The sequence below is a fragment of the Coregonus clupeaformis genome, chromosome 6, assembly GCF_020615455.1.
Source record: "Coregonus clupeaformis isolate EN_2021a chromosome 6, ASM2061545v1, whole genome shotgun sequence".
Classification (NCBI taxonomy): domain Eukaryota; kingdom Metazoa; phylum Chordata; class Actinopteri; order Salmoniformes; family Salmonidae; genus Coregonus; species Coregonus clupeaformis.
The window spans coordinates 52,851,900-52,875,971 of NC_059197.1; the positions used below are offsets into that span (position 1 = coordinate 52,851,900).

At 42.7% G+C, this 24,072-nt stretch overlaps 1 pseudogene; it reads right to left on the minus strand.

Moving 5' to 3' along the window:
* Nucleotides 1–730: 730 nt before the first annotated feature.
* Nucleotides 731–17,325, minus strand: LOC123491057 (annotated as a pseudogene).
* Between the last annotated feature and the right edge of the window lie 6,747 nt (nucleotides 17,326–24,072).

A 24,072-nucleotide genomic window follows, 5' to 3' on the forward strand; every position in this document is an offset into this window, starting at 1 on the left:
AGTAACTCTACTCCTGTGTTCAGTCGTTTCAGGGGTTTTCTCAGGGAAGAGAGAACATGTGAATTCCAGCAGCACTGCTGAGGCAAACATGAGTGAAGATGAAAGAGCTGAAGACTTCTCTCACCCTCTTTATTGGATTACACGTCCATGCTGGGAAAAGTGTCTTTGGCATTTCAATAGGCCCCGCTCAAAGAGTGGTAAACGGTATGAAGAGGGGAAAATAGGGAGAATCCAACAGCTTAAACTCCAGTTGGTTAAGAAAGCTGTTTAAGGACATTAAGACTCAGAGACGGATACATCTTTACCTAGAATGACTGTGTTGGACTCTGGACAAAAGTAGTGCACTATGTAGGGAATAGGGTGCCATTTGGGATGCAAACAATATCACAATAAAAGCCTTCAAACTGACTGCCAGCGAGCTGCTTACAATACCAACCTGTGTAAAAGGTTCAGCCAAAGAAATTACATCTCATTATGTTGACAATTCAACAATCATTCTCAGCCATTCTCATTATTTGGCCAAAGCAAAAATATTAATATTCGCCTAACAACAACTTGATCACAGTTCCAAGTAACAATTAAATTCAGTGTCATTGCATAATTTTGATCAGCATTGTGATCATTGTGATTAGCATCATTACATTGCTTTGGTTAGGCTAAATGGTGAAAATGGGCTGTAAAAAGCAGGGGTGGATTAGAGGTTCTCAGTCCTGAGCAGGAAGCGGGAGATGGAGCTCAGTCATAGGCCGGCAGGCCGAACATCTCTGGTTTGAAGTCCTCCATGGTCCTCAGGACCAGTGTGGCCTCCTGGGTAAGGCCTCGGTCCAGTTTGTCATCAGGGATCATGACCACCTGCATCCCAGCCGCCAGGCCGGCCTTAACACCCATAGGAGCATCCTCAAACACCAGGCACTGTTGAGAGAGGAAACGAGACAAGCAGGTGCTGGATGTCAAACAGTGTTCAATAAAGGTGAAAGGAGACAAAAGGATTTATAAATTCACATGGGAGTATAATGAAGTGAACAATGGTTCATATAATGCTGCTATACAGTCAATGATGTATTATAACCCAGTGTGACCACTACAGGAGGTTGAAGGCAAAATACCAGAAGTACCAGAAGCGATCCATTCTTTAAATAGAGTAAGTGTGACGAGGTTTATGATGCCTCATTACGCAACCACAACATACAACAGTACAGTCTATTGACCCAGCACAAAGCACATAGTCTTGGACTGAGAAGCCTATGTCTATGAACTGCAACTCAGTGTCTGGTGGAGAAAACAGAGCAGAGGAAGGCTGTCATACTGAGGAACTCGTGTTGAGGTGAGGTGACCCACAGTATGTTTCTGACTCTTACCTTTGCGTCACAGCTGCATGAATAGAGGCAGCATACAAATGAGAAGCCAATATGGAAGCAGTGTTGAGAAGAACGGACAAAGAACTGAGTGACCAGAGCTTCCCTTTTATTCATTGGTAACTTCCGACATCCTGTGCTTTTTTAACCTCAATAGCTACGCTTCCTGGCTTTTCAAATAAAACACCCCCTCCAAAGACGTCTCCCACCACTCTACCTAATTCAAGGTTCAATCAACCCCTATAATTTGAATGAGTGCACAAAAAGAATCACAAAATCACAGTATTTTCTGCAATGTTCTTTCTACTACGTGATTTCCCTCCAATTTGCCTTTGACTTACTTACCTCACACACTAATGGTGAAAGAAAATGTAATTTAAACGTACCAAATTTACCTAGCAGCTTCAGAAATGCCCTTAACCACAACTACCAGTCAGTCTCTTCTCTAATTCTCAAATGGAACTAAAATAACCTCCTAAAAAGGTTCTCAGGTGGAACAACAGAAGCCGACTCGAGGACTCTAGAAGATTTGCCTAATTGACTCTTGTGATGTCACAGCCTAGAAGTAGCCTAGGAGAGGGACAATAAGTGTGGAAACACTGAGCAGCAAGGTAACCGAGGGGCCCTAACTAGATAATGCCCCTTGATAGGAAGCAACTAAGACTCTGAATTAGGCAATGGGCCAGGCAAATTAACCTTTAATCAGTGTTCAATGGCTGCATTGTAATGGAGGAGAGGGAAACAGGACACAAATGCACTGCGGCTCCATGTTGGCTCAGGGGGAAGTCTGTTTGTGCTATCATGCCAACTCCTTGTCACTCATTGTCATGCCAAACATGTTTGGCTTGACAATGAGCAATGGAGTTTGCAAGAGTTCAAACAGATCTGTGACCTGGCTACAAATCACAGCAGCAAAGAGAGATTGGGAAGGTGATTTGCCCTATAAAGGGTCAAGGGTCTTTTCTCCCACTCATTGTTAGGACAATGGAAGTTTGCTTCAAAAATCTATATTTTATTGTTAAACTACTGGCCTGCTGTAACATGTATTGGGAACAGTGAAAGGAGAACAGACAGAGAACCCAAAGTCGCTTGCCATGCAGGCCTCCAACAGCCAGCCCAATGGAAGATTAACAACCAGTCCCGAGGCGTACACCCAAACACATGCAACATTCATCAGAACCAATTGAATCTGTATTCACAGTGTACCCAAGGCAGTCACTGCCACAACAGAAGAAGAGAAGAGGGGGAGACTCAGTGTGTTTGTGTGGATGCCTCCCAAATGACACCCTATTCCTTACATAGTGCACTACTTTTGACCAGGCTCTTCTCAAAAGTAGTGCACTACGAAGGGAATAGGATGCCATTAGGGACGCACCTCAGACTGCAGTGGCTGGTGCCAAGACTATTGTGAATAGCCGGCTCAGCAGCACGTCACACGCACTCCCTTTATAACGGTGTATTAAGGGGAGATGAGAGGACACAGCGTAGTGTTGTTATGGAGCAGATCCAAGGTCTGCTTGGCAGCCGGCAGCAGCTACTTCAGCAGGACGGACCAGGACGTTTAGTAGTTTACAGGGCTATCATAGGACACTTAGAACATAGAGAGAAAAGTTTCCTTCAAAGAAACTGGGACTGGAGAATGGGATTGAATCATATGGACAGTTATGGGTTTTAATCATATGGACTGATGTTATGGTAGGCCTATGCGACCATAAACAGAGAGCAGGGTCTGGATCTGTCACACAATGTAGACTTGACCTGGCAGCAGGGTCAGCCCTTGGGGAATACTCATTAGATGAGCCATTCTGCCCAGATGGAGAAGCAGAGAACCGTAGGTCATAGTCTCCATATGCACCCAACCTACACATGGACCTTATAACCTTCTACTCAATCTACACATGGACCCTATAACCTTCTACTCAACCTACACATGGACCCTATAACCTTCTACTCAACGTACACATGGACCTTATAACCTTCTACTCAACCTACACATGGACCTTATAACCTTCTACTCAACCTACACATGGACCCTATAACCTTCTACTCAACCTACACATGGACCCTATAACCTTCTACTCAACCTACACATGGACCCTATAACCTTCTACTCAACCTACACATGGACCCTATAACCTTCTACTCAACCTACACATGGACCCTATAACCTTCTACTCAACCTACACATGGACCCTATAACCTTCTACTCAACCTACACATGGACCCTATAACCTTCTACTCAACCTACACATGGACCCTATAACCTTCTACCCAACCTACACATGGACCCTATAACCTTCTACCCAACCTACACATGGACCAGGAAAATTAGGACATACAGCTGGGTCTCTAGCCATACAACACTACCCAACCTACACAGGTAAATGGACCAGATGGATGAGGGTTGACGAAGGTACAGTGGGGGCTCCAAAGTTATTTTACAGAAAACAAAATAACAACAGACTTTCAGCATACATAATAGGGAAGGGCACTCAACATGCTCGGCACTGACACAAATGACTGATGATTGGCTGAAAGACATTTCCAGTAAGAAGATTGTGGGAGCTGTTTTGTTAAGACTATCATTGATCAAAACCTATTGCTGAAAAAAAACGTAGGCGTTATGGATTTGCATCCTCTGCCTTATTGTGGATTGAGAGTTACCCATCTAATAGAACACAGAGGGTTTTCTTTCATGGAATTCGGTTGAGTGTGGTGTATCGCAGGGCAGCCGGCTTGGGCCATTGTTTTCTGTTTCTACTAATGACCTTCCACAGAATGTACAAAACATTAGAAACACCTTCCTAATATTGAGTTGCACCCCCCACCCCCTTTTGCCCTCAGAACAGCCTCAATTCATCGGGGCATGGACTCTACAAGGTGTTGAAAGCGTTCCACAGGGATGCTGGCCCATGATGACTCCAATGCTTCCCACATTTTTGTAAAGTTGGCTGGATGTCCTTTGGGTGGTGGACCATTCTTGATACATACGGGAAACTGTTGAGCGTGAAAAACACAGCAGCGTTGCAGTTCTTGGCACACTCAAACCAGTGTGCCTGGCACCTACTATCATACCCCATTCAAAGGCACTTAAATCTTTTGTCTTGCCCATTCACCCTCTGAATGGCACACATACATAATCCATGTCTCAATTGTCTCAAGGCTTGAAAATCCTTCTTTAACCTGTCTCCTCCCCTTCATCTACACTGATTGAAGTGGATTTAACAAGTGACATGAATTAGGGATCATACTGTAGCTTTCACCTGCATTCACTTGGTCAGTCTCATGGAAAGAGCAGGTGTTCCTAATGTTCAACCTTAAACCTCCTCCAGATCTATTATTGAATAATGTGGCAATTGAGCAAGTTGAGGAGACTAAACTGCTGGGTATAACCCTAGATAGCAAGCTATCATAGTCAAAACATATAGAGTCAATGGTTACTAAAATGGGAAGAGGCCTGTCCATGATAAGGTGTTGCTCTGCTTTCTTGACATCTCAATCGTCCAGACAGGTCCTACAGGCCTTAGTTTTGTCGCACCTGGACTACGGCCCAGTTGTGTGGTCATGTGCAGCAAAGAGGGACATAGGTTAATTGCAGTTGGTCCAGAACAGAGCAGCACTTAGATGTACACAGAGGGCGAATATCAGTAACATGCATGTCAATCTCTCCTAGCTCAAAGATGAGGAGAGATTGACTGCATCACTATTGGTGATGAACTGTCTGTTCAAGCAGTTGGCATACAGTTTGGACAATCATCGGTACAACACAAGACATGCAACCACAGGTCTCTTCACAGTCCCCAGGTCTAGAACAGAGGCTGGAAAACGCACAGTATTAAATAGAGGCATGACTACATGGAACTCTGCCACCCCAGGTAACTCAAATTAGCAATAAAACCATATTTTAAAAAACAGATACAGTGGGGGAAAAAAAGTATTTAGTCAGCCACCAATTGTGCAAGTTCTCCCACTTAAAAAGATGAGGCCTGTAATTTTCATCATAGGTACACGTCAACTATGACAGACAAAATGAGAAAATAAAATCCAGAAAATCACATTGTAGGATTTTTAATGAATTTATTTGCAAATTATGGTGGAAAACAAGTATTTGGTCAATAACAAAAGTTTCTCAATCCTTTGTTATGTACCCTTTGTTGGCAATGACACAGGTCAAACGTTTTCTGTAAGTCTTCACAAGGTTTTCACACACTGTTGCTGGTATTTTGGCCCATTCCTCCATGCAGATCTCCTCTAGAGCAGTGATGTTTTGGGGCTGTCGCTGGGCAACACAGACTTTCAACTCCCTCCAAAGATTTCCTATGGGGTTGAGATCTGGAGACTGGCTAGGCCACTCCAGGACCTTGAAATGCTTCTTACGAAGCCACTCCTTCGTTGTCCGGGCGGTGTGTTTGGGATCATTGTCATGCTGAAAGACCCAGCCACGTTTCATCTTCAATGCCCTTGCTGATGGAAGGAGGTTTTCACTCAAAATCTCACGATACATGGCCCCATTCATTCTTTCCTTTACACGGATCAGTCGTCCTGGTCCCTTTGCAGAAAAGCAGCCCCAAAGCATGATTTTTCCACCCCCATGCTTCACAGTAGGTATGGTGTTCTTTGGATGCAACTCAGCATTCTTTGTCCTCCAAACACGACGAGTTGAATTTTTACCAAAAAGTTATATTTTGGTTTCATCTGACCATATGACATTCTCCCAATCCTCTTCTGGATCATCCAAATGCACTCTAGCAAACTTCAGATGGGCCTGGACATGTACTGGCTTAAGCAGGGGGACACGTCTGGCACTGCAGGATTTGAGTCCCTGGCGGCGTAGTGTGTTACTGATGGTAGGCTTTGTTACTTTGGTCCCAGCTCTCTGCAGGTCATTCACTAGGTCCCCCCGTGTGGTTCTGGGATTTTTGCTCACCGTTCTTGTGATCATTTTGACCCCACGGGGTGAGATCTTGCGTGGAGCCCCCAGATCGAGGGAGATTATCAGTGGTCTTGTATGTCTTCCATTTCCTAATAATTGCTCCCACAGTTGATTTCTTCAAACCAAGCTGCTTACCTATTGCAGATTCAGTCTTCCCAGCCTGGTGCAGGTCTACAATTTTGTTTCTGGTGTCCTTTGACAGCTCTTTGGTCTTGGCCATAGTGGAGTTTGGAGTGTGACTGTTTGAGGTTGTGGACAGGTGTCTTTTATACTGATAACAAGTTCAAACAGGTGCCATTAATACAGGTAACGAGTGGAGGACAGAGGAGCCTCTTAAAGAAGAAGTTACAGGTCTGTGAGAGCCAGAAACCTTGCTTGTTTGTAGGTGACCAAATACTTATTTTCCACCATAATTTGCAAATAAATTCATTAAAAATCCTACAATGTGATTTTCTGGAGAAAAACATTCTCAATTTGTCTGTCATAGTTGACGTGTACCTATGATGAAAATTACAGGCCTCTCTCATCTTTTTAAGTGGGAGAACTTGCACAATTGGTGGCTGACTAAATACTTTTTTCCCCACTGTAAAAGAACACCTTATGGCACAAAAGGAGACTTTGAAGAGACACAGCCATTTTTATATATTTTGTATTGTAATTTACACTGTATTATGTATTGCATTATGTAGATGAGGGCCTCGCACAAGCCTTGGCTTGTGTGAGCCAGAACAGCTCATAGGGCAGGAGACATCTCCTGTGTCTGAAGCGTGAGACAGAAGCAGGAGATTATGTATATTATATTATTTGTTGCATTTGTTTCCTGTATGGATCCCAATAAATACTACTACTAAATACTACTACTAAATACTACCTTTACTGTGTCATTTTCTATTTATCATGTCATTTTGTGTCATTTTCATGTTCCTGGAAGGACACATCAGGAGACAAAAAATAACGTATTTTGAATGGACTTTTGACACACAGTAGTTTGACAGTGATCCATTCAACAAATCATTTTCTTCTTTCCTCAGTGTTATATCTTAAAAGAGGCTGATCCTCTGCTCCAACATATTACTTTACTTGTCGCTTTTGTCAACGTCTGACACGACAAGGCAAACCAGCTATGTCAACACCAGAGTGCCTGTGTGTCTTAACTTTAGCACAGCTTAAGATGGGGCTTGTCACGGTGACACAGCCATTCACTAAAATAACTGTGTTTTTACAGTCTCTATCCCTTCAATATTTAATCAGAGCAGTTTATTTTTTGTTTATGTTGGGTAAATAAAACAATCATTCTGCCTCTTGTCTTGTTCCGACACCATTCTGTGAAAACATGGGCTCTGTTTGACACTATCAAATCACTCAGTATACACTGCCTGACAGACGGACAGAAACATGGTCCCTACTACTGGTCTGAGGTTAATGCAATAAGGTAGGTAGTGCAGCAGTGTGTTCACTCATCAAACATTCTGTCTCAAACTGATGCATTCTCAAACTTGATGAATGGTACCTTAGCAAGAAAATACTTTAAACTCTAAACACATCACACGGTAAGGAATTTGTGCGAGTGTGTATATTCGGGCCTGCAACGTGGGTTGTTGAGTGAGTGAAGAGACAGCGATAGATTGCCTCCCTACATCTTCTAAACCATCTCTAAGCCCAGGGCAGGCTGACTACAGGATGTGTAAAGTTTTATCATCTGTGTTACGGGGTACTTTTTTTATACACAGGAAACAGGAAATGCAGGCCATCATATCAAAACCTGGAGGTCATGGTGGTTACGTCCTAAATGGCACCCTATTCCCTTTATAGTGCCCAACTTTTGACCAGGGTCCATAAGGCCTTAGTGCACTCAAAAGTTGTGCACTATAAAGGGAATAGGATGTCATTTGGGATGCAGCCCTGGAGGTCACAGTATAAATGCATATCAGGGCAATCCATTGGCCTCCAGAGGGCTGCGTTCACAAGGCTAATGAGTGGTTTGGTCAACCTGAGGGAAATCACACGGAGAGGTCAGTCAGATGTTTGTCACTCTAGGCCAGATGGCAGCCAGGAGCAGAATAGCTTTCATTTGGTGTCTGAGGAGTGAGGACACGTTTTCATCTTTTACTGAGAAAAGGACTAGGTTTAGAATAGTCTCTTCTAACAGCCGCTGTGCTTGCGGAGCGCCCTGAATCTGTTGAGAAAGATTAGGTTTTGAAAGATTTAGGATACATACAGGCTATGGAATAGGTAGACTTCATAAATAACCGTAGGTAAGGGTCACGTTATCTAGAAATGGTGGAAATAGAAGATCAAGGTAAAGACATACCTATTGATGATTGAGTGAAGTCAATTCTCTCCCGCACCACCTTCCACAACTACCTTCCAGATAAGAAAATCATTAACAAACCATGATATTTCAGCGAACTAGTCCTTCAGGAAATAGCCTTTAGCTTGTCTACCGGCTGTGACAGTGCCACTGCCTGGGAGCTCATAAAAATCACCTTTGACCGAGTGTCCGTCCGTTAATCTTATATCTTCGTGCCAGTGTTGGCATTTCTTTCCAACAGAATAAAAGGAGTGATCAATACTGTTAAAGCTCCTCATAAACTCAGACAGACCCACTGACAATGTATTCTCCCCCTTCCTGATTTGGTGTGCACAGAAAAGGACCCAAAAGGCTTAGTGAAACACTAACATGAAGTCTGTGTTCATAAAGGACTTTAACAAATAAAATAATATTGTGTATCTGAAATGAATGTGAGTTCATAGGATTTTAGGCCATTAAAATGCAGCACTAGATATAAAAACCCAAACAAGCACATTACTGCTGAGTATAGGGCAAGCGGTATTAAATCTCTTGGCATTAAGGGCTGACCTTCTGACCACTTAAAGAACCACTGTGTCCATACTTTACTTTAAAGCTCAAATATTTAATATTTCATAGAGCTGATATTAAAAAACACTGCCGTTTTTTTTACTCGCAGTGAGGCCCTACCTGCTCCTTCAAAGCACATGGGACTGTCTGTTCATAAGGAACATCATTAGGGCTGTAGAATAGCACAGCTTCTAGTTGCCACTACTCAGATAGATACATCAAGCCTGTTTTAGTCACTGACCATTTCAACCCACTGGCACTAAACACACTGGGCACAACAAACACATCACAGTTCACACTGGGATAGCTAAATTGACAAATAAAAGAAAGAAATTGACTATATGGTCTAGAAATATTGAATAATGTGTCTATTTTGGGATTATAGTAGCAATTACCATTTATTATGTGGTTGGTGCATCTACACAGCAGAGAGCAGATGGGCCCACTGGGTCCTGCCAGCTGAAATACCCATAAAATACGGTGGTGTAGCCGAGGCGACTAGCTGTCCCTAAAGCAGCGTTGTGTTGTTGTTGCTGTTGTTGTTGTTGCAGCATCATTATCTAGGCTAGCTACAGATCCAAGCTCTGGAGCCAAGAGGGAATAGAGTATCTGTACTGACTCTTTACACCCTCTGTGTGAGCCACTCTGTGACTTAGTCCCAAATGGCACCCTATTCCCTATACAGTGTACTTATTTTGACCAGAGCCCTATGGGACCTGGTCAAAAGTAGTGCATTAAGAGGGAATATGGTGCCATTTGGGATGCAGGTAGGTCTTTCTGAAACATCTTGGTGCCTCACTCTTTTAAATAAGGTTGGTTGGGTTTCTTTTACCACAGTCTACACAGGGTTTTTAGACTAAGTAGGAGTGCTAAGACATCTGTCTTTTAGTAAGGCAAGACTCTTTCCCATGCACATATTCAGTTTCTAACATCAACTACCAACAACAGTTGAACACAAGTCGCTCTTTAAATATCTTTAAGATAATCCATGCTATAATTGGCTTATTTAATTTTCTACAAGTTAATTTCATGTCCTAATTGTACCGTATTTGGGGCTATAAACCTTTCCTTGGTGTAAGGTCATTTATGATTAACGGTAGCGGAATTACTTTTCTCCCTCTCTTTCAATGTAAGTCCCAAATCGCACCCTATTCCCTGCAAAGTGCACTACTTTTGACCAGAGCAATTTGAGACACAGCCTATACGAACATGAACTAGAGCGTTTTCATGTTTCATTAATCTTAGTTGGTAGGCTGAGCACACACACCTTTAGTAAAAACCTTTTCTCGCCTCTCTCCCTCTGTCTGTCTCCCTCCCTTTCTCCCTCACTCTGTCTCTCTATGTCATAGTATTTTTGAGTGCTGAGAGAAAGTGAAAAATGGAGGAGGAGGTGGACTATTTCCTTCCCTTTGGTCACCATAGAGACAGAGTACTGGGCTGGGTACATTACTCACTTGTGAGAGGGTTTTAAGCAGTCTGCCAGGCGTATTACCTGCAGTGTTGCATAGCATCATCATGGCCTTCAAAATGCCTCTAGTTGCTTCATGCATGTATTCCAGGAAACCTCCCTCCTAATAACTCCGATATAAACAGCAACCTTTTAAGGACCAGAAGAAAAATGCATCCTGAGAAATGTATTGAAATTGCACTGCCTAACTGTTACTGAATATGTACAGTTGCAGTGAAAGCTTAAAATAATGTTTACATTTTAGCTGTAAGAAAGCACCAAAAAATTCAGCAAATGGGAGAAAAAAAAACTGCCAGCAACATACAGTACTAAAACTTAAAATGTATCACCTGCGCCTGTCTTCGCTGCTGTTTCTGTAATATGCCTCACTACAATTAATTAAAGTCATTGTAAATTCATCACTGCTTCTACTAAGCTGGGGGTAGGAGAGAAGCTGTAAACACAATGTTAATACACACTCCTCTTTTTCTAATTATTGCATTCACTCTGTCTTTCTCCTGTCTCCTCCTTGCAATCCTGAATCGCAATCTGTCCCTCCCTATTTCTCTCTCTGTGCTTAAGCAAAACTGTCACGGAGAGAGAAGAGGTGCCAGGGAGTGACGCATCATAATTCGTTATTCCACTGAACACTGAACCGATTCCCTCTCTCAGACGCAGTTGCATATCTCATCAAGAAAAATGCAAGTCCTAACTGCGGATGTGTGGAAGCCTCCAAGATTAAAAAAGCAGGCTGACAAGTAACGAAGGATGCTGCTGCTGCAGACCCATTTGCAGAAAAATCTACAGCCCTGCACCTGTTAGGGAGATTCATTTACCAAAAGAAGGAAAACAACAAATCCAAACCTATTAACCACTCTCTTTTTGGGTTCCCTTTTTCGGTTTTTCATTTGAGAGCTCTCTGTAAAACTAACTGAATATTCATGTAGTCTTCTAACCCTGTTGATTGTAGACATATTTCATAGATGGGTTTGCTAGAACTGGCATGGAAGGAAGGTGATTAAACATGGTAGTGGCTAAGTCCCTAGTAGCACCCTATTCCTTATTTAGTGCACTACATTTGACTAGAGCACTATGGGTGCCATTTGGGATGTACACAGTGTGATTCCTCTGTGTTGTGGGAGTGTTGGGGGAATTTTCATAGCTGGTGTTGACAACACAGATATGTTACTTACAGCTACCCTTAATTAGCCAAAACATTGGCATCAAAAATGGAAATGAATGAAAGAGTATGAAGTCGGTTATAGACTAAATCGTTTCCCTCGCTTTCTGGATGTGTAAATAAATGAAATTCCACAGGTTCCTATAAATAGGGCCTACACTTTCAATAGCCTAGTTTAGATCTGCTACAGTCGGTCAGTCAGTCAGTGTCTTGATAATAATTCCTTTGGCATGTCTTAGGAACAGGTGATTGCTGGGGCATTGAAGTATGACAGGATGACATTAGCCTTGGTAACCTTCCTAACAACAGAATTGGTTATGGGCTTAAGAGTTAACCCACTTTCTTGGAGGTATAAATGCAATTCTACAGGTTCCTATAAAAACACTTTTGTTTATCTGCTGAATGATTAGCCCATGCATGAATATACTATGTAACAAACACATTTTTTTTTCTTAACAACTGAATTGGTGTAAAACCTTTAGGGGTTGCTCTTTTTCAGCATTATAAGTTGCGCCAGCCCACTGTCCACTACCCTGTCCCTCTTAATATCATTTATAGCATGTGAGCCATGATTAGTAAGAATTGGTGACCTTCAGGCTGCTTTCCCCCTCCAACATGACTAGGTGTGTATGAGAGTGTCTTAGCGTGTCCAAAGGTCTGTCCCTTTTTTTCGTGGCTGGTTATTTTATGCTTAGCTTATTTATTCATTCATGAGGCAACAAAATGAGGCAATAGTCTCCACTACCCACTGTAGGCTACTGTCCCTCTTCCTCGCCTGTCCCTCTTACCGTGGCTGGAGGCGCAGGAGGAGTGAACCTGCTGGCACACACCAAGAAGGAGTCAGGCTGAGGTTTGCTGTTTTTTCACATCGGGGTCATCCCCAGGACGATGTGGCTGAACAGGTCAAAGAAGGCTTTGTGCTGACTGGTCTTCATCTCAAAAGTCAGGCCTCCTGAGCTTGTCGCTACGGCGATGGGCACGTTGTGTTTACAGAGATGGTGGACGAGCTTCTCCACTCCTGGTTATACACAGACATATAGTGTACTCAGAAAGTATTCAGACCCCTTGACTTTTTCATTTTTACATTTTCTTTTTTTCACTTTTTTTCCCCCCACATTTTGGTACGTTACAACCTTATTCTAAAATTGATTAAATAGTTTTTACCCCCATCAATCTACACACAAAACCCCATAGTGACAAAGCAAAAACAAATGAAATATCACATTTAAAAAAAGTATTTGATCCCCTGCTGATTTTGTACGTTTGCCCACTGACAAAGAAATGATCAGTCTACAATTTTAATGGTAGGTTTATTTGAACAGTGAGAGACAGAATAACAACAACAAAAAATCCAGAAAAACGCATGTCAAAAATGTTATAAATTGATTTGCATTTTAATGAGGGAAAAAAGTATTTGACCCCCTCTCAATCAGAAAGATTTCTGGCTCCCAGGTGTCTTTTATACAGGTAACGAGCTGAGATTAGGAGCACACTCTTAAAGGGAGTGCTCCTAATCTCACCTTGTTACCTGTATAAAAGACACCTGTCCACAGAAGCAATCAATCAGATTCCAAACTCTCCACCATGGCCAAGACCAAAGAGCTCTCCAAGGATGTCAGGGTCAAGATTGTAGACCTACACAAGGCTGGAATGGGCTACAAGACCATCGCCAAGCAGCTTGGTAAGAAAGTGACAACAGTTGGTGCGATTATTCGCAAATGGAAGAAACACAATAGAACTGTCAATTTCCCTCGGCCTGGGGCTCCATGCAAGATCTCACCTTGTGGATCATGAGAACGGTGAGGAATCAGCCCAGAACTACACGGGAGGATCTTGTCAATTATCTCAAGGCAGCTGGGACCATAGTCACCAAGAAAACAATTGGTAACACACTACGCCGTGAAGGACTGAAATCCTGCAGTGCCCGCAAGGTCCCCCTGCTCGAGAAAGCACATATACAGGCCCGTCTGAAGTTTGCCAATGAACATCTGAATGATTCAGAGGAGAACTGGGTGAAAGTGTTGTGGTCAGATGAGACCAAAATCGAGCTCTTTGGCATCAACTCAACCCGCCGTGTTTGGAGGAGGAGGAATGCTGCCTATGACCCCAAGAACACCATCCCCACCGTCAAACATGGAGGTGGAAACATTATGCTTTGGGGGTGTTTTTCTGCTAAGGGGACAGGACAACTTCACCGCATCAAAGGAACGATGGACGGGGCCATGTACCGTCAAATCTTGGGTGAGAACCTCCTTCCCTCAGCCAGGGCATTGAAAATGGGTCGTGGATGGGTATTCCAGCATGACAATGACCCAAAACACACGGCCAAGGCAACAAAGGAGTGGCTCAAGAAGTAGCACATTAAGGTCCTGGAGTGGCCTAGCCAGCCTCCAGACCTTAATCCCATAGAAAATCTGTGGAGAGAGCTGAAGGTTTGAGTTGCCAAACGTCAGCCTCGAAACCTTAATGACTTGGAGAAGATCTGCAAAGAGGAGTGGGACAAAATCTCTCCTGAGATGTGTGAAAACCTGGTGGAAACGTCTGACCTCTGTGATTGCCAACAAGGGTTTTGCCACGAAGTACAAAGTCATGTTTTGCAGAGGGGTCAAATACTTATTTCCCTCATTAAAATGCGAATCAATTTATAACATTTTTGACATGCGTTTTTCTGGATTTTTTTGTTGTTATTCTGTCTCTCACTGTTCAAATAAACCTATCATTACAATTATAGACTGATCATGTCTTTGTCAGTGGGCAAACGTACAAAATCAGCAGGGGATCAAATACTTTTTTCCCTCACTGTATGTATTCAGACACTTTACTCAGTACTTTGTTGAAGCACCATTGGCAGCAATTACAGCCTCGAGTCTTCTTGGGTATGACGCTACAAGCTTGGCACACCTGTATTTGGGGAGTTTCTCCCATTCTTCTCTGCAGATCATCTCAGGTTGGATGGGGAGCGTCGCTGCACAGCTATTTTCAGGTCTCTCCAGAGATGTTCGATCGGGTTCAAGTCCGGGCTCTGGCTGGGCCACTAAAGGACATTTAGAGACTTGTCCCGAAGCCACTCCTGCGTTGTCTTGGCTGTGTGCTTAGGGTCGTTGTCCTGTTGGAAGGTGAACCTTCGCCCCAGTCTGAGGTCCTGAGTGCTCTGGAGCAGGTTTTCATCAAGGAGCTCTCTGTACTTTGCTCTGTCCATCTTTCCCTCGATCCTGACCAGTCTCCCAATCCCAGCCGTTGAAAAACATCCCCACAGCAAGATGCTGCCACCACCATGATTCACCGTAGGAATGGTGTCAGGTTTCCACCAGACATGACGCTTGGCATTCAGGCCAAAAGTTCAATCTTGGTTTCATCAGACCAGAGAATCATGTTTCTCATGGTCTGAGAGTCCTTTAGATGGCTTTTGGCAAACTCCAAGCGGGCTGTCATGTGCCTTTTACTGAGGAGTGTCTTCCGTCTGGCCACTCTACCATAAAGGCCTTATTGGTGGAGTGCTGCAGAGATAGTTGTCCATCTGGAAGGTTCTCCCATCTCCACAGAGGAACTCTGGAGCTCTGTCAGAGTGACCATCGGGTTATTGGTCACCTCCCTGACCAAGGCCCTTCTCCCTGTTCTTCCCCAGATCTGTGCCTCGACACAATCCTTTCTCGGAGCTCTACGGACAATTCCTTCGACCTCATGGCTTGGTTTTTGCTCTGACATGCACTGTCAACTGTGGGACCTTATATAGACAGGTGTGTGCCTTTCCAAATCATGTCTAATCAATTGAATTTACCACAAGTTGTAGAAACATCTCAAGGATGATCAATGGAAACAGGATGCACCTGAGCTCAATTTCGAGTCTCGTAGCAAAGGGTCTGAATACTTATATAAATAAGGTATTTGTTTTTATTTTTAATACATTTGCAAACATTTCTAAAAACCTGTTTTCGCATCGTCATTATGGGGAATTGTGTGTAGATTGATGTGTAGGAATTTTTTTTATTTAATCAATTTTAGAATAAGGCTTTAACGTAACAAAATGTGGAAAAAGTCAAGGGGTCTGAATACTTTCCGAATGCACCGTACACATCATTGGTTAGTCCTACACACAGACAAGCACACACAGTGAACACAAAAAATCGAAACAAATCACACTCCCTGTGCCTCATGTCCTAGAGCAGGGGTACTCAACTTACTCTACAAGGTCCGGAGCCTGCTGGTGTTCTATTCTACCTGATAATTAATTGCACACACCTGGTGTCCCTGGTCTAAATCAGTCCCTGATTAGATGGGAACAATAAAAAAATGCAGTGGAACTGGCTTCGAAGGTCCAGAGTTGAGTTTGAGAGCCCTACCACTCTGAATATTGACAGTCTGTAGTGTCTTCCTACGTATACAGGACACACACACAGTAATGAAAACATGAGATTAAAGTTTGTTTGTCAATAAACTCATCAGAGACTGATATTTCATATGTGAGAATCAATTATTTTGTTCATGTTATGGTAACTATGAAAACTGTACCACAAACTACAACTATACCACGCTAACAGTAACCCACACACACAATTTTAGTTACCTTGCATCAATTGAGCTGAAGGAAATATCCTCTCCTGTATTTTTGTAGTCTCACTGAGAAGTTCCTCTGGTGTCATTGGTAGTTGTAGGGAGTCTCGTATAATGGTGGAAGCCTCCATAGCTTTCTTCCCCATCACAGAAGACTTCACGTCCCAGGTGTATTTCTTTCCAAACCGGTCGCATACTTCCTGGTAAGACACCGTATACAGCCTCTCTGTATCTGCAAGTTCAAAACGGAGTAAAATAAAAGTTAGCTAGCTATGTTATCACCACACATGTTTAACTTAAAGCTCGAATCCTTAGTTGCTACATCAAGTTTTGGACGTATAAATTAATGATATACACCCATTGATTCTTGAAGAATATAACTAATAAATGCCTCATGAGTTTAGTTCAACTGTCATACCCCATTAAACTACAATGTTTGTAAAGAACTGAAATGTAAACAAATTGTAAAGCTTCAAAACACGGTTAAATCTATAATTCAATAACTCAATTTGAGTGGTTATATTTATCCACACCATCCCTCAGCTTTTTACTTAAACATAGGCAGCTTTTAACTAAGGATTCTAGCTTTACATCACGACATTCAGAAGACTACGCAAGACAGCAAATGGAAATGATTAGCTAATGTTATGGTTGTAGAAAGATTCCTTTACAGATAACTATCAAACGTTACATGTTCTTTTTGCTTCACCGTGGTTGACACACAGGAATGAATGAGCTGTCACTGAATGCTAGGCCGAGGTTAGGTAGCTCGGACTCGTGTCACATTCTGTTCTGCTCAGGCAGGTAATTTCATCGTTTCAGTTCAAATATAAAGTGTATATTAATAACCTAATAATAATCCATCCATGTCGAAAAGAACATGGGTCACCGGTTTAAAACTGGATTGTCTAGACATAATTACAGAAGCTGCCAACACCACGACAAAATCCAATCTTGAAATCGAAGAACTAGCTAGCTAGCAAGCTAACATTAGCTATAGTTAGCAGGAAGATGGACAACTGGTACCAAAATCTCAGTGCAACGTTAACTATCAAGTATCAAAATAAATGTATTTTCTATTCATTTCTATAACATATATAAACCTGTTTACATTACACAACATCAAAATAATGTAGTAATCTCACAATTAAGATTTAGGAATAGGACGATATCGCAAAAAGATGGTGATTATTTACAGTCGTCCAACATTTTGCAATGGCTGACGGGCAAAGTAGTTTTATACTCAGAACCCACTTCTCTCTATTCACTCAGAAGAATCAGTCTCATAATAACCCACTTCTCTACAGAAATGTAGGCCTAATCTAAATGTGATTGGATACATTTAAAACACATTTATGTATGTGTTTATTTTTAGATAACTTCACATAAAAAAGAGTGTGCTTAAATGTTGATTCAAACGGGCAAGCAGTGTTGGACCTAAACCATTGATGTAAACTGATGAATGTAGGTATACTTTTCACTTGTCATTATTTATATGTAGGCAGCATTTAAAATATCAAATATTGGCTATATTTTCATTTAATTAATTAATGAATTATCATAGTGTTATAGACATTAATGAGCATTATGTGGTGAGGGCTCTGGGTGAGGCCAGGATAACTCTCGTTCATCACACAAGATGGGGGCCTTTTGGGTTCTTAAGTAAAGCATTGATGATGGCACGGCCAATGTGTACAGTCCCAGCGCTCTGTCTAATACTCCTCGCTTGCGATACATGTTTGGAAACTGTACTTTCATATCAAGAAATTATTTTTTTTAAACGAAAGGTAAATTACTATGCACCTTTTTTGGCCGTCATTGGCTCATCATCACAAGGCCTAACCTTCATTAGATTATCAGACACAATCCTAAAACACACCACTCCTAAAGCAAACCAACAATAAATATAGGCTAGCTGAACACCTAACCCTGACTCTAGTCTAGGCCGATTCTAGCCTAAATGATTTTTTATTGGAATGGACTATGTTGATTTATTGATCCGCATTCCAGGGGGGTAGTCTATATCACACCATATGAGTGGATTCGTTGTTGCAGATTAAATTAACAAAGCCTGTGGACCTGTGTTATAGCGCCACATTGTACAGAATAATTGGAACCTCATTGTTTGTCTTGTTAGGGTGAGAGAAAGAGACATCGGGGGAATGAGTCCTCCAACCTGGCCAAGCTAATGAGGCTATGGATTCAGGTCTAATTGGGAGGAGTTGAGACCCAGACTCAAACAAAGTGTCGATCCCAAATAGCACCCTATTCCCTGTAATAGTGCACTACTTTTGACCAGGACCTGCCCCATACCTATTTGGGACGTACCTTTTGTTTGTGAGTTTGGCTCTCCTTACCAATTGTGTTTCATACCTTTGTGTCTTTTTGGGAATTGCTTCAGACCGAACACTAAATTCTCTTTCTACCTAATGGTTCCCAAAGTGAGCACTGCAGGGAAGAAGAAAAGTCGGGGCACCTTAATGTTTTTTAAATATTTGATTTACATAACTTCACATTTATATTTTTGCTATAAATGTATTTACCTACTATATATTACAATCATACCATTTGACGCTCTTTATTCTCTTTATAACCTGATGCTACACAGTTATAGGCCAGTAAAACGAATTGCCACTTTTTGTCACAGAAATTAGTATAGGCCTACATTTTAGACTAAAGTTAATTGTATTTATCCAATCATTGTATTACCTTGCAGATACGAACATGACACTTGCATAGAAGGGGAAGGTCTAAAGCAATTAACTCCTGCACTATTTACATTATGCTGATAAGCTCATTAATTTTGTGTGACTGATTGGTATCAACCATAGCTTCAATTCCCCGTCATTCTTTGGCCTCTCTGTAGATATTTGCAATCACCCCTTTAAATGAGGAAAAGTGAACTGAAATGCAAATTCAGCGGCTAAGATCAATAGAGAGTTTGCTCCGGGGAAAGCTAAGCAGAGGACCTATTGCGAACACAAACTCAGCCATGTCCTTGATGAGTAAGTGTTCAGCAAAGGCCAGGCATAAAACCATAGTAGAGGTAGAAAATTCACAGGTAGTTTACTCTAATGCAAAGGAAAAACCCAGACTGGACCTGTCGGGCCAGCCCCAGGTGGTGAAGGTAGGCAACAACACCTCCGCTACACTGGGCCCCACAAGGGTGCGTGCTCAGCAACCTCCTGTACTCCCTGTTCACCCATGACTGTGTGGCCACGAACGTCTCCAACTCAATCACCAAGTTTGCAGATGACACAACAGTGGTAGGCCTGATTACCAACAATGACGAGACAGCCTACAGGGAGGAGGTGAGGGCCCTGGCGGAGTGGTGCCAGGAAAATAATCTCTCCCTCAACGTCAACAAAACAAAGGAACTGATCATGGACTTGAGGAGACAGCAGAGGGAGCATGCCCCCATCCACCTCGACAGGCTGCAGTGGAGAAGGTCAAAAGCCTTAAGTTCCTTGGTATGCACATCACTAACAACATAAATGGTCCATCCGCACAAATGGTCCATCCGCACACCTTTCCTATTCATAATTTCACACCTTTCCTATCCATAATTTCTATACACACCATCATATACTGTACATATATATTTATATTCCGGGACTCTGACATTGCTCGTTCTAATATTTATATATTTCAAATTCCTTTCTTTTTATTTTGGGGATTTGGTGTATTGTTTTGTATTGTTAGATATTATTGCACTGGTGGAGCTAGGAACATAAGCATTTCGCTACACCCACGATAACATCTGCAAAATATGTGTACGTGGCCAATAGAACGTTACTTAATTTTATTGGGATTTATTTTAGCTAAATTCAATTATTAAATAAGCCTGTTGTAATATAGGCTATACCAAAGTGATTGTCCTCTTTCATTTGAACATTGGTGGGACCAATTTTGGTGGGGTTGTGTGGGTCCTCCCCCAGAAAGTTGTAGAATTTTTTAAACGAATTTCCTGCATTTTAAAGGCTCAATGCAGCTGTTTTATCTCAATATCAAATCATTTCTGGGTAACAATTAAGTACCTTACTGTAATAGTTTTCCATTAAAGTAGTCAAAAATAAACAACTTTTTTTTTGTTGTTGTTAAAACTATTTCTCAAGCAAGAATGTCGCTATGACTGTCTGGGAGTGGTCTGAGTAGGAAGAGGAAGGGCACCTCCAAAACCTGCTGATTAAAACGTCCTGTGTTGATTGTATTTTCAACCAGCAACTATTCGGAAATAACAGCTGAAATGATCAGTTTTTGTACAATATGATACAACATTTGATATGATACTGAATTTTCACAGCACTGGGCCTTTAAGGTTTGCCATTACTCATGGCCTCTCTGGAAGGTTTGTAGAAAACATAGTAAAAAAGAGGTGGGGGGTGTAGTGGTGTTTTAAGGACAATACAATGGGTGTGAACATTTTTACCAATAAAATGTCAGCCTCAAAGCATTTTTTATTTATTTATAAAGAAATTGAATTGGGTTGGTTTGCCACACAAAAGAGAAAACATCTAAACCCCTTGTTTGTTTTTTGAGGTGCATATGAAAATGACTTTCAAAGATGCTCTGTTGGTCAATATTCTGTGAAAATGGAGCAGATATCTAATACTAATCTGTCTGTAGAGGCTTTTATCCATAAACAGGCCCAGGGATAAAACAAGCCTTGGTTAGAAAGTATGTGAGCCTTGGAGAAGTAAGCCTTGTCTGAGCCAGAATGTCCCATAGCGGCAAAAGCTTATCTTCTGTTTCTGTAGCATGAAGCAGCTAGATCTACAAGTACACCCACTGGACAGGATGCTAATTGTCTAATAAATTCAATAAATCTCCTTAATGCAGAGGGCCAAGCAAAAAAGCATCAGGTCCGATTCTCAACTGGGCATCAAACCCCCAACCTTTCAATCTCAGGGTCTATGGCAAGATTTGAAAATGTCTGTCTAGCAACCAACTTGACAGAGCTGGAATAATTTTAAAAAGAATAATGTGCAAATACTGTACAATCCAGGTGTGCAAAGCTCTTAAGCCGTGTTCACATTGGCAGTTTGAAGTGACTCAAATCCTATTTTTTGGCATATCCCTATTCGAATCTGTTATTTTTCCTGCAGTCTGAACAGCCAAAAAGCACATGGAATATGATATTTCAGGCACATTTCAAACCACCTTCAGAGGTGGTTTGAAGTCAGACACAAATCTGATTCCTGGCCATGTGACCTGTGTCTGAACGGTCAAATCTGATTTATTTGCCCACAAGTGTTTTTTTAGGCTTATTTGGCATATCTTGTTGCTTGCTGGCTACTCTGTTGACAGTTTGACAAGAACACATGTGGTAGCCAAATAGCTTGTTAATTGTTTACACATACATTTGTAAATGTGCTAGAAAGCTAAACATTTACCTAGCTAGCTAGTTGATTGCTGTGGCTAGCCAAAAATGACTCATTTTGAAAGTTAGATAATCTTATCCTTTGAGGCTTTAAGTGTTTTTACACTATGAGTATGAACATTTAAAGCAACTGGGAAACATTCACGGCAGGCATTGTTGTCACCTCAGCCTGCTACATAACTTCTGACTGATAGGAAGCACAAGCACCAACACCAATCAACCTACACCACTGCGCACACACCCGTCAATACTATGACACTGCGCACACTGTCCAAACAGCAAATTACAAGTGACCAAATCCGATTTGGTCACTTGTAACTTGCTTTTTGGATAGTCAGTATTATAAAACTGATTTGAAAAACAAAACTGATTTGAGCAGTTAAATGTAACAAAATGTAATCGAAAATTGTATCTACGTAATCCCCGAAAGTAATTATTTATCATGAGAGGGCCATAAACAATATCTAGTAATGCTGCATGTTATGTATGGTACGACGTGCTGTACGTCGTACTGTACGTTGTTATGGTTTACGACAGTGTGCTGCGTTACGGATGAATGGGCTGTCAGAATGCGTGGCACATGTCATTAAACGACAGAGTGATGTTCAATGTGAAACTGTGCAGATGTCCGTTCTTTTACAACTAGGCTAGATATAACATTGGCGACGAAGATGGCTGAATTCAGTTTACCACCGCCAGCACCATTCCTCGCCGTGCCTGGCGAACCTCCAGTCCCGTGGAATAACTGGCTTGATAGTTTTAACACTTATTTAGAAGCTATGGACTTTTTCTACAATCTCCGACAAGCGGAGGACAGCACTGCTCCGTCACTGCCTTGGTACAGAGGGACAGAGGATTTTCAGAGCGCTTGGATCGCTCCTACATTCACTGCTGCAGTCAGCCTCTTACGGAACCACTTCGCCGGGAAAGAGCGAGTGCTCCTCCGACGCTACCGGCTACGGAAGAGACACCAACGGCCGGGTGAGTCCATTCAAAGCTACGTGGCTAATCTGAGGGATTTGGCTAGCTCTTGTAACTACGGGACACTTCAGGACGAGATCATCAGGGATCAGTTGATAGAGGGGACGTTATGTGAAAAGACAAGGGAGAAACTGCTTTTGGAATCGGATAATTTACAACTAGATGGAGCTATTAAAATAGCACTCCAGGTTGAAGCGGCGTTGGAATGCTCTTCTATGCTAACAGACAGCTCTGCAGCATACACTCGGCCCCCAGCCATTCTCACACAGCAGCTTCAGCCCGAGCAGGCGCACTACAACGATCATCGCGCTGCGCACGCCTCCCGCGTCGATAGCTGCATGGACACAGACACCGACATGCCCGTGCAGCAGGCACACAGACAAACAGACAGAACTAGCTGTGGCAACTGTGGGGCTAGCTCTCACAATTCAAGGGCTTCAAACTGCCCAGCCCGTGGGAAAATATGCAAGAACTGTTCAAAATACAATCACTTTGCGAAAGTGTGTCGTTCTGCCCCTGCTACTAGCTCCACCCAGAACAGGCCCTTCGTTTCATCTCACTCTCAACATGAACACACGGAAATCCGAACCGTCTCCACCAACCATGTGTCATTCAGGACATGCACTGTGCAGCTGGGTGAGGTGGGTTTGCCTTTGCTGCTGGATACTGGCGCTGCGGTGCCGTTGCTCAACCTTGCCACTTACTACAAGTTTTTCAGTCACCTACCACTCCAACAGCCCTCCACTGCCCTGTGTGGGTACGGTAGATCTAAGATAGACATTGTAGGCACCCTCCAGGTCCCAGTACACTACGGCACCAAACATCTGCCATCATTCACATTTCATGTTGCAAAGCGGGGTGCCAACCTCCTGGGCCTCGACCTCTTCACAGGCTTGGGATTCACACTGAGAGATGACAGTGGGTCAGCTATCTACCAGGTTACCTGCACATGGCAACAGAACTGGCCGACTCTGTTTGATGGACTGGGCTGCCTCACAGCCTTTACTCACAGGCCCCTAGTGAATCCGGAAGTGACCCCAGTCATGCAGCCCCCTGCGGCGCATTCCCTTTGCACTGCGTGATGATGTCACAAAAGATCTCCAGTCACAGTTGGATGCAGGCATCATTGAGCCAGTCAACGCTGCCCCCTGGATTTCAAACTTGGTCATTGCAACCAAAAAGTCCGGTGGAATCCGGACCTGTGTGGATCTCCGTGCTGTGAACAAGGCCGTTGTCCCGGATAAGTACCCCTTGCCTACAGCTGAGGAGCTGACCGCGCAATTCCATGGCTCCACGATCTTCACGAAGCTTGACCTTCGTCAGGGTTATCTTCAGGTACCCCTCCATGCAGCTAGCAGAGACCTCACGGCCTTTGTCACACACGC